Genomic DNA, 12905 nt, shown 5'->3' with positions numbered 1-12905 from the left:
TCTGTCACCATGCAAAGATACTACATTATTATTGACTGTTATTGACTATATTCCCCATTCTGTAAATTTCATCCCTGTGACTCATTTGTTTTGTAGCTGAAAGTTTGGACCTCTTAATCTCCCTCACCTATTTCACTCATCTCCACTCCCCCCACTCCTTTGGCAACCACCTGTTTGTTCTCAGTATCTAGGACTCTGTTCCCATTTTGTTATGTTTGTTCACTTGTTTTGTTTTTAAGATTCCACATATAAGTGAAATCATACATTATTTTTCTTTCTCTGACTTATTTCACTTATCATAATTCCCTAGAAGTCCATTCATGTTGCTGAAAATGGCAACATTTTGTTCTTTTTTATAGCTGAGTAGTATTCCATTGTATGTGTATACCACATCTTCTTTATCCATTCATCTATTGATGGGCACTTAGGTTGCTTCCATATCTTGGCAATTGTGAATAATGCTGCAGTGAACATCGGCATGTGTATATCTTCAAATTAGTGTTTTTGTTTTCTTCGGATAAATACCCAGGAATAGAATTGCTGGGTCGTATGGTAGTTCTATTTTTAATTTTTTGAGGAATCTCCATACTGTTTTTCATAGTGGCTGCACCAATTTACATTCTCACCAACAGTGCACAAGTGTTCCCTTTTCTGCACATCCTTACCAACACTTGTTATTGGTTGTCTTTTTGGTAATAGCCATTCTGACAAGTGTGAGGTCGTAGCTCACTGTGGTTTTGATTTGCATTTCCCTGATAATTAGTGATGTTGAGCATGTTTTCATGCGTCTGTTGGTCATTTGTCAGTCTTCTTTGGAAAAATGTCTATTCAGGTCCTCTGCTTATTTTTAGTCAGATTTTTTTTGATATTGTATTCTAGGACTATTTGTATGTGTTGGATATTAACCTTTATCCGATATATTGTTTGCAAATATCTTCTCCCATTCAGTAGGTGGCCTTTTAGTTTTGTTGATAGTTTCCTTTTCTGTGCAAAATCCTTTTCGTTTGATATAGTGCCATTTGTTTATTTTTGCTTTTGCTGCCCTTGCCTGAAGAGATAGATCAAAAAAAATATATTGTTAAGATCGATGCCAAGGAGGGTACTACCTATGTTTTCTTCTAGGAACTTTATGATTTCAGGTCTTACATTTAAGTCTTTAATCCATTTTCACTTTGTTTTTGTATATGGTATAAGAAAGTAATCCAGTTTGATTCTTTTGCCTGTAGCTATCCAGTTTTCTCACCATCATTTATTGAAGAGGCTGTCTTTTCCCCATTGTATATTCTTACCTCCTTTGTTGTAGATTAGTTGACCATATAAATATGGGATTTTTTTCTGGGCTTGTTATTCTGTTCCATTGATATCTACATGTCTGTTTTTGTGCCAGTACTATACTGTTTTGATTACTGTAGCTTTGTAATATAGTAGAAATCAGTGAGCATAATACCTCCAGATTTGTTGTTCTTTCTCAAGATTGCTTTGGCTATTTGGGATATTTTGTGTTTTCACACATGTTTTAGAATCATTTGTTCTAGTTCTGTGAAAAATGCTATTGGTTTTTTTATAGAAATTGCATTGAATTTGTAGATTTCCTTGGTTAGTATGGTCATTTTAACAATATTAATTCATCCAAATCCATAAACAGGGTATATCTTTCCATTTGTCTGTGTCATCTTCAAATTCTTTCATCAGAGTCTTCTTTTACTTCCTTAGTTAGATTTATTCCTAGGTATTTTATTCTTTTTGATGCAATTGTAATTGGAATTGTTTCCCTAATTTCTTTTTTGATAGCTTGTTGTTAGAGTATAGAAATGCAATAGACTTCTGTATATTAATTTTGTATCCTGCAACTTTTCTGAATTCATTTATTAGTTCTATGGGTTTTTGGTGGCATCTTTAGGATTTTCTATATATAGTATCATATCATCTGCAAACAGTGGCAGTTTTACTTTTTCCTTTCCAATTTGGATTCCTTCTATTTCTTTTTCTTGTCTGATTGCTGTGGCTAGGACTTTCAATACTATGTTGAATAAAAGTGGTGAGAGTGGGCATCCTTGTCTTAATCCTGATCTTAGAGGAAATACTTTCAGCTTTTCACTATTGAGTATGATGTTAGCTGTGGGCTGTTTTTTTATGGCCTTTATTATATTGAGGTATGTTCCCTCTATATCCATTTTGTTGAGAGTTTTTATCATAAATAGATGTTGAATTTTTGTAAAAGCTTTTTCTGCATCTATTGAGATGATCATAAGATTTTTATTCTTTTCTTTGTTAATGTGGTGAATCTGACTATCAGTCTTTTTCTTAATGGTCTCTGCCTTTAATGTCATACTTAGAATGGCAATTGTCCTCTTCTTTATATTTAAATATTCACCAATATTTTCTGGTTCTTTAAATTTTTTCATTTTAGACCTTCATATTTTTATTATATCTGGAATTTATTTGTATACACTATATGAAAAAGGAATTTAAGTTTTTGTCAAATTATTAACTAGTTTTTCCACCTACTAAATGATTCATGTTTTCCCCACTGATTTTAAGCTACCTTTAGCATATACTAAAAACTTGCATGTAATTGTATCTGTTCCTGGCCTTTCTATGCTATTCTAGAATTTTGTTCTTGCAGCAATGAGATTTTGTTTTAAGTTTTTTTTTTTTTTTCTTTTATAATATGTTTTGGAAGTCTGTCACTAATTTTTGTTATTCTTAAAAATATTTCAACACACTTGTCATTTTTCATTTCAAATAAACTTAATCATTTTAAATATTTATGACCTTTAGTAAAATTGTTAGATCTTTATCATGAGTCTTGTACATTGTTTACTTAGTTTTATGTCTAGGTACTTTCCTTTGTTTGTGTATGTTTAATGTGAAGGAGATTTCTTTTTTCTTTTTTTTTTCACACACACACACTGTATTTTATTTTTACAAGAGATAAATACACTGACACCAAGCATTGTAAATGGATGACCACAACAAAAACGACAATGATTGCAATCATTGTCAATGATTCCAAACACGAAACACACTCATACTGTGTCATAATATTGACATTCAGTCCAGTAATCCTCCACTGTAACAACTCCTTTACTTTGCAGTGATAATTGATTTGTATATTTTTTGCCTCTGAGTCCTTGTGGGATTTTTTTTTTATTCAAACAGAAAGTCACAAAAATTATAATAATCCTCATCAGTTCACTCAGTCCCATGTAATTAATTTTTTTTTCATCTTGATCTTTTGTTAGCACTTTTATGAATTCATCAGTTTTCCATTAGAGTTCTGAAAATGCTTATTCATTCAGTTCAGCAGTATAGTCAGTTACCAGAAACCTGTACTTGTCAGAGTCTTTTCCATGAATTCCTTGAAAATGAAACCCTTTTATAGGAACATTTTTGCAAAAGCATCAGAGTACACCCAGAACTGTCTGTAAATGACAAAAGACTTAAAAATGACCACGGTTAAAGATTTGATGAAAGTTCATAATAATGCAATTGACAAGGAAATTTAGTTATTTCTGAGATATACATTTTAAAGTAATAACTAGAATTATGACTTACAACATTATACCAGAGCATATAAGATTTTTAGAAATTTCATGTAATGTCTGAAACATTTATGTTAACATATTTCCATACAAATAACCCAAAGAAAGTTTAGTATTAGTTGTTTTTTTGTTTGTTTGTTTTTTTATACTGCAGGTTCTTATTAGTCATCAATTTTATACACATCAGTGTATACATGTCAATTCCAATCGCCCAATTCAGCCCACCACCATCCCCACCCCACCGAGGTTTTCCCCCCTTGGTGTCCATACGTTTGTTCTCTACATCTGTGTCTCAACTTCTGCCCTGCAAACCGGTTCATCTGTACCATTTTTCTAGGTTCCACATACATGTGTTAATATACGATATTTGTTTTTCTCTTTCTGACTTACTTCACTCTGTATGACAGTCTCTAGATCCATACACGTCTCAACAAATGACTCAGTTTCGTTCCTTTTTATGGCTGAGTAATATTCCATTGTATATATGTACCACATCTTCTTTATACATTCATCTGTCGATGGGCATTTAGGTTGCTTCCATGACCTGGCTATTGTAAATAGTGCTGCAACGAACATTGGGGTGCATGTGTCTTTTTGAATTATGGTTTTCTCAGGGTATATGCCCAGTAGTGGGATTGCTGGGTCATATGGTAATTCTCTTTTTAGTTTTTTAGGAAACCTCCATACTGTTCTCCATAGTGGCTGTATCAATTTACATTCCCACCAACAGTGCAAGAGGGTTCCCTTTTCTCCACACCCTCTCCAGCATTTGTTTGTAGATTTTCTGATGATGCCCGTTCTAGCTGGTGTGAGGTGATACCTCACTGTAGTTTTGATTTGCATTTCTCTAATAATTAGTGATGTTGAGCATCTTTTCATGTGCTTCTTGGCCATCTGTATGTCTTCTTTGGAGAAATGTCTATTTAGGTCTTCTGCCCATTTGTGGATTGGGTTGTTTGTTTCTTTAATATTGAGCTGCATGAGCTGTTTATATATTTTGGAGATTAATCCTTTCTCCACTGATTCATTTGCAAATATTTTCTCCCATTCTGAGGGTTGTCTTTTCGTCTTGTTTGTAGTTTGTTTTATTTGTTTTATTTTATAATTATTTCTGATGTAAAGAAAAGTTTTTGATTTTTCATATTTTATTCATATAAAGTACTTGAATTAATTTTAAAAGTTCTTTTATTTGAATTTTTTGTGTTTTCCTTTTAGGCAGTCATATTATCTGCAATTAATGTTAACTGATAGTTATACCTTTTATTTATGTATTTATGTATTTATTTAACTTCATTGATAAAAATCTCCAACATATATTTTCATATAATAATCAAGGTACTATTATATCCCATTATCTTTTTTTCTTTGACTTAATGGGAGTGACTGTAGTATTTTATAAATAAGATATTGTTCATTTTATGTTTAGAATATATATTTTTGTAATGTCAAGAATTATTCCTTCCGTTCCTAATTTGTCAAAAATTTAATTTTTTTCAACTAAGAATGCATTTGGAATTTATCAGGTAGGTTTTTAGTATCTGTCAACATCATCATATGGTTTTTCTTCTGTGATATGCTAATGTAATTAATCACAGTAAATCCAGCTTCCTAGTATTTTTCCATTCATGCTATTATTTTCTAAGGAGTCTTAAAGAGTTTTTTTCTTGTCTTTTAAATTAGTCATACATTTTAAAGGATTCAAAGGGATAACCTTGACTTAAAAACATATTGTGGAACAACAGATATGCAAATATGATTGCATTTATATTTTATGGAAATGCATAATCAGGATATTTGCTGGGTGACGTTGATCTGTAAAAGACAAGAGAAAAGCTGGAATATATTGCCATTTCTACCCCTACTTGTCTTTACTTCTTTACCTCTAAAGAAGTGCTCTGTTAAAGTACTTAACTCATTTAGATGTTGTTGTATAAGTGGTCTTAGGAATTTGTATGCATTTTTGTCTGTCTATGCCTATCTATGTGCATACTATGTATACAGTATTTTTTGTCTTAGAACATAAATGTTCTTTCCTCCTCCAGCCTATCAACATTGCTGTCCAACTGATTCCTAGCCCCACTGAAACTTTTTAGGGTTTCCTAAGTTATATGTCTCTATTTATCTTGTTGAATGGCTGTTTGTACTTCTTTTTCTTAGTCTTAGAAAGTAAGAGAATCTGAAAACCAATAGAAGCTACTGTATTGAACACAATGGTTGTTTCTGTGGGAACATAAGACTGTCATTTACCATTGACTCAATTCCTTTTCAACTCTGTCTCACTCTGATCTGTCAGTCAGATCCCCAGTCGTTAGCTCATTTATTCTTTTATAGTAAGTTAATTGAGATAAAGTAATTAAATGATTCAGTTAGCTTTCTAAGTCTTGTTCAAGCACCATGATTATCTACATTTTAGTTTGCTCAGTGAATTTCTTAAGTGTTCTTAAGTAAGTTTGCTTATAATTTGTTTAATTTTATAAGGAAAATGACTAAGCATCATGACTTGTAGCATATTACAACATACGTGTTGCTGTTTCTTACCCTAGATGTTTTTTCCTAAATGTCCACTTTAATGATGTTTTATGTACCCCACCTAGCACAGTAAATGATTATTAGTGTGGCAAATCATTCAAAAAGAAGAAGTTTCAATGTGATATCTATAAATATCTATGTATATTCTTAATTCAAAGTAGTGCTTTCTGTTCTTTTTAAGAGTTCCAATTATAAATTATTAGTCACAAAATATAATTTAGAAGTAAACCCAAAAGTGTTAATTTAGATCAATTTCACATTTGTAAAGCAAAAGAAAAAAAAAACTTCATAAAGAAAAAAAGGAAAAATGCATTAAAAATATATCTTTCATGAGCTTTTAATTCTACCTGCAGTGTATGCTATAATACCATAATCCAATCAGGTAATTATTTGGACTTAAAATAAATTTTAGGACTTTTTTTTGTTCTTGCTATTTTTCCATGGTATGCATTTAGAACTTCAATTACAACACCAATAATAAATTACTGTGTAGATAACAATTAATGTTCCTTGTTTCTCATGTTTTCCAAGACTGTCAAGAGATAGTAAACTAGATTGAATCAGTAATATTTTTGATACCTTCTTATATTGTAGTTGATTTTGTTAATAAAGTAGCAGTAACATAATGTTTGTTTGGTTAATGGCAATGTGCATCAAAGTTGAAAAACATTCTTGTAAGGTGGCCTTGTTTAAATTTGACTTTAGTTTGAAAAAATTCAGAGCTACCTAGAAGCAGATTTATATGGTATTTTTATCAGTAGAGCGGAAGATAGTTTTCTTGCTGTTGTTAACATTTTCAGTGTAAAAAAAGAGTAATTTAAATTCACACAGACTCATCTACAGCTTATTTGTCATGACAGAGATTACTTCTGAATTTAATTACCTTGTATCAAAGAATGATCATAGGAATTAAGTCTGCAACATCAATATCAATTACCTTTTCTTTTTAAGGGTTAGCTAGAATACTAACTGGAAGTCATTAATAATAGCATTTCCATTGTTTTTCCAAAGAATGGACATAGAGCAATATGAATATAAATAAGCGAAGTATTTCTCACTTATTGTTCCTAATAATTCCTTATTTCTTTGACAAGTTTAGCCTTTTATTTAGTGTTTCTCAAATTGTTTTGTGATTCACTTGTGTTAGAATCACATAAGGTAACAGTTAAAATGAAGACTTCTGCATTCTGTCTCAGGTGGGCTAAGTCAGAATCTCTAGATGTGGGCCTGGGAATATGAATTTTCCATTTCCCAGGGTGATTCTGAGACTCAGTAAAGGTTGTGAACACCCATTTGCATGCTAATGGCTCCAAAAGCTGTATCTGTAGCAAAAATCTCTTCTGAGAGCCAGACCTATATTTACCCCTAGTTATCTCATATAACTGAGACGCAGTGTCACAAAGGGATCTCTTTATCTCTCCACCTGACTCACAACATACACACACACACACACAAACACACAGACATACACACTCCTTCCCCCTTGATCTGTGCTCCTTCTTTTGAAGTCTAATGCCAACCAACCACCACAGCATTATGTCAACCACAATGACTTAATCACCAAGTCCTTCAATTCTATCTTTTCATATCCACTTCTCTCTTGTTGGATAACACATCTTTTTCACTGATTTCCCTAGTTCTTTTTGGTCCCTCTCCAAAATTTTCTCCAAGCAACAGCGATAGTAATCCTTGTAAAGTACAAATATGATCATGTAACTTCCCTGCTTAAAACCCACCTCACTGGTCCCCTATAAGCATCAAGATAGAAGTCCACATTTACTAAATTCTCATAATACATGTCATCTTCATGATAGGATTAATCTTTATCTTTCCACTTACTTTACCATTCCTCCTTCTCCCCATTGGCACATTTTGTTCCAGTTTTACAGAACTAACAATTTTCAGTTTTAGGAATAAGTTATACTGTTTCTTTCCTCCATAGCATGTATCAAGTCATTATAAAAATTTCCATTTATTTATTTGTTTCCTCCTCTAGATGTAAATTGTTCACCTCTCTATCCCCAGTGCCAAGCACAGTTCCTAGTACATAGTGTCAGCTCAAAAATTCTTCTTGATTGAATATATAAATAATGAATAACAGTATCTATTTATATCTATTAATAATATATAATATAGCATTTAAAGACGTGGGCTCTGGAAACATTCTCTCAATTAAACTCTGGCTTTGCTACTTATTTGGCCTCAAAAAATTTACTTAAATTTCTCTGTGTGTTAGGTCACTAATCTTTAAAGTAGTTATAATAATAGGATCTATCCCCTAAGATTTTCATGAAGACTCAATGAGCAAGTACATATAAAGTTGTTAGAAAGTGCCAAGCACACAGAAGGTAGTCAATAAATGTTAGCTACAATTTTTACTTCTTTCATGCTTCAAGATTTATTCCCCACCTCTAAGATAAGTCATCATTTTATCCATTTCGATTTTTTCTTCTGCTCTCAGTTATCATCTTGGAAGAGTCATATTTGTTTTAGTCTATCTATAATGTATGTCTCTCCATACCCTCTGTCATTTTAGAGGTTCTTCTCTGGATCTTCCCTAGCTGAGATTGTTAGTTGTGATGAGCAGAATTTTAAACAATATCCTTGATGAGTTGATATACTCAAAGGAAAAATATGTTTAGTTTCTATAGAATTTCCTGATAATATGCAATACTTTGTTTGTCTAGGTAACCATATCAACACTTTGGAGTAATATCTTCAGGGAACAGTATATCAGAACATCAAGATCATAATAATTTCCTGGAGGCATAATTGATAGCTCTAAACCCACATCTCAAATCCTGTGCTTGAATAAGAGTTTTGCTGACAACAGAAGGATTTTTTGTTATTTATTTTAATGATAATTAATAAATGGTTCAGCCTTGGGGCAGACTTATACCAATACAGTATTATTTCTCACTTGGTCAGTTCTTAAAAAGATTTATTAAGAGCAAGAAGTCAGTTTTACAAGATGAGGGAAATGGAAATTTTATATAAATTTGTGTATAAAAATTTATAAGATATTATAAGATTTGAATCCTCATTTTACTTTGGCTATTTCAGAATGTAGATTATCATTTCAGAGAATTCCAAAATAATCGTTTCCTAAATAATATACTTTTTAAAAAGTTTTGCAGCAATACTATAAATAAAAGGTTTTAAGCGACAATTTAACTTTTTCCAAAACAAATCAAAGAATCAGCATTTTAGACATGGAAAATATTTCAGAAATTATCTATCCCAATTCATAAACATATGGAAGCAGGACCAGAAGTTATATGTGACTTACCTGATGTCGCACAGCTGGACAAGTGTCAAGATTAAACTTGCGTGCTGACTCTCAATTTATTGTTTTTATCAAACAACATTACTAATCAAATTGGTTTATTATAATAAGAAAATATTTATAATTAGAAAACAACAATGACAGAATTGACATGGAGGGAAGTATGCTACAACACAACTTAAAATGACCAGGAGGGATAATTATAACAAAAAAAATTTTATAATGAGGTAGAGAAGTTTATATCTTGTTAAGAACTTCAGTGGACACAAACAATACTCATATACTTTGAAGAACTGTACTGAAATTGGTCTTTTATTGAGGAGGACAAGCATTTATATGTAGGGGCAATAAATACAATTTATTTTGAAATTTTAGAAGGAGGTTTGTTCTTTAAATAAATCTCATAAAATACTGTAAATAACAATTAAATAGGTCTTATAAAATGAGCAACCACACTCTACATATGTATCTATTAAAGTGTGGTTTGCTGACCATTTGCATTAGAATCAATGAGGATTCTTTTTTAGACAACTAGTTTCCTAGATCCTCATCTTGGGCCCCATCTCAGAACTGCAAAATCAGAATCTATGGGGATAGGGCCTGGGATTGCATTATATGGTCACCACACACACCCCTCACCACCTTGATTCTCTTGCAGTATATTATTTGAAGGTTGCTAAATTAGTTTAAGAAACATTCACATTCATATTAAAAAGTGAATGAGGTGATGTCAGCATCATTGTGACGTAAGATGTTCTTTTTTTAATCCCTCTTTCTAAACAACTAAATAGACAACCATCCATGAAGAAAAGCACCTTTGTGGGTGTTGTAGGATCTAGCACCATATGCCAAGGGACCCTGGAGGAGTCTTGCTCATCTGTGCATTCAGGAATAGGCAGACCTCAGTATAGGTAGCAGAGCTAATGAATCTACCCAGACACCTCTCATCATGGATGGGAAAAAATCTGGAGAGTGCTCCAGATCATGGAGCAGATACCCACACAGGAGAAATAAGTTGCAGAAGCCCTGTCTTCCCAACGAGAGGTTCCAGCATGTGACTGGAACAAATATATATATGAATATGGTCACAGTGGAGACAACAATAAGAGAAACTTTCTCAACATCTGTCTCCAAGAAAACTGCATGGGGCCAGTCTATCCAGAAGCAGTGACCTATCCCACAGGGAAAATGATAACAGTGAGTAAGTGCCTGGCTACTCCAGTTGTGTAGGTCATGGCTGGAGAAACCCTTTCTCTCCAACAGTACCCAGAGAACTGAGGTGGGACCTCCATGACTGGAGGGAGAGAGGAGTTGAGAAAAAAACAGATAAGAATTTCAAAGGGCATTAAAGGGATTTCATTCAGCAGGATGTCCACCCAGGAGCCTCTGGGAGTACCACATCCAGGGATTTCCCTACTAGGGCACCTCTGAAGCTCTGAGTGCTAAACCCACACCTCCCTCAACTTTGTGGATGGCTTCTTGTACATACTCTGTGTGCCATGGTGAAAGAGAACTCCAGCTCCAGAACAGGTAGCATACTCAAATCAGGCATGGTCTGTGGGCAAGGGAGAAACCACAAACTTTAGCTATTGGGCAAGCTTCTGGAAAAAGAGAAGTTTTCAGTAGCCAGCCTGGTGAATTGTAAGAATCAGAGAGGACATAAAAGCTTAAGAATTCTGCCACAAAAGGGAGCAAGAAAAGTGGAGCAAGTGTATCCATACAAAGTTGGAGAAAACCCCAGATAATAACAGCACCGTTGAACAGAATATCTCATCTGAAGGCAATAGGAAAGACTTAAGGAGGTGTCTGCTACTTCAAATGTGAAGGCAGTAAGGCAAATCTAAAAGGGACATGAACAAATCAAGGGAACATACCATCACAAGAAGAAATAATTATTCTCCAGTAATTGAATTTAAAGGCATGGAATTTTGTGATTCAGCTGATAAAGAATTAAAAATAGCTGTTTTGAAGACACTCAATGACCTACAAGGAAACTCAAAAAAAATAATTCAATGAAATCTCAAAAAAATGATCAAAATGAGATTTTTAACAAAGAAATAGAAATCATAAAAAAGAACCAAACAGAAATTCTGGAGCTGAACATGTCAATGAATAAAATAAAATATGCAATAGAGAGCATCTGCAGTAGAGTAGAACAAATGGAAGAAAGAATAAGTGAGTTAGAAGATAGGAATTTTGAAATAGCCTAGTTAGAGGATATTAATGCATATATTAAAAAAAAAAAGATTTCAAATAAATAACCAAACTTTATACTCAAGGAACTAGATAAAGAAGAACTAAGGCCAAAGTTAGAAGAAGGAAGGAAATAACAAAGTTCAGAGTAAATGAAATAGAGACCAGATAAACAATTGAACAAATCAATGAAATTGGTTTTTCAAAGATCTGGTTTTTCCAAAATACAAATAAAATTGACAAACTTTAAGCTAGACTAAGAAAAAGAGAGAAGACTCAAATAAAATCAGAAATGAAGGAGACATTACAACTGATACTACAGAAATACATAGGATCATAAGAGACTACCATGAATAATTATATGCCAACAAATTGGATAACCTAGAAGAAATGAATAAATTCCTAGAAACATACAACCTACCAAGACTGAATCAGGAAGAAATAGAAAATCTGAAAGACCAATAATGAGTAAGGAAGTCGAATCAGTAATTAGAAACTTCCCAATGCAGAAAAGTCCAGGACCAGATGGTTTCACTGGTGAATTATACCAAACATTCAAAGAACAATTAATGTCAATCCTTCTCAAACTCTTCCAAAAAATTGAAAGGAGGGAACACTTTCAAACCTATTTTATGAGGGCCAGCATTACCCTGATACCAAAGCCAGATAAGGATACTACAAGAAAAGAAAACTACAGGTGAATATCCCTGATGAATATCAATGCAAAAATCCTCAACAAAATACTAGAAAACTAAATTCAACATGTTAAAAGGATTATACATCATGTCTAAGTGAGATTTATCCCTAGGATGCAAGATTTGTGTATGTTCACACAAATTAACAAATGTGAAACAGATTAATAGAATGAAAGATAAAAATCACATGATCATCTCAATAGAAGCAGAAAATCATTTGATACAACATCCTTTCATGATTAAAACCATCAACAAATTGGATATAGAAGGAACACACCTCAATATAATAAAGGCAATATAAGACAAACCTACAGCTAACATTATACTGAGTGGAGAAAAATTGAAAGCTTTTGCACCAAGATTAGGTACACAACAGTGGTGTTCGCTCTCAACACTCCTATTCAACATAATACTGGAAGTTCCAGCTAGAGCAGTTAGGCAAGACAAAGAAATAAAAAGCATTGAAATCAGAAAAGAAGAAGTAAAATTGTCATTATTTCCCGATGATGCAGTCTTACATATAGAAAATCCTAGACTCAGCCAAAAAACTGTTAGAAAAAAATCAACAAATTCAGTAAAGTTGCAGAATATAAAACTGACATACAGGAATCAGTTGTTTCTATACTACAACAACAAAACATCTAAATAGAAAGAAAA

At 32.8% G+C, this 12905-nt stretch overlaps 1 pseudogene across 1 annotated transcript in view; it reads left to right on the top strand.

The window, feature by feature from the left end:
* Positions 1–12905, top strand: part of LOC309620724 (small ribosomal subunit protein uS5 pseudogene) — a 31712-nt pseudogene extending 18807 nt beyond the window's left edge. Inside the window, exon 1 of the transcript in view lies at positions 1–12905. This exon is cut by the window's left edge and continues 18807 nt beyond it. The product of the transcript in view is annotated as a small ribosomal subunit protein uS5 pseudogene (transcript).

Source organism: Balaenoptera borealis, assembly GCF_965194805.1.
Source record: "Balaenoptera borealis genome assembly, chromosome: X".
NCBI classification, from domain to species: domain Eukaryota; kingdom Metazoa; phylum Chordata; class Mammalia; order Artiodactyla; family Balaenopteridae; genus Balaenoptera; species Balaenoptera borealis.
This window is presented reverse-complemented; position numbering and strand designations above follow the sequence as displayed.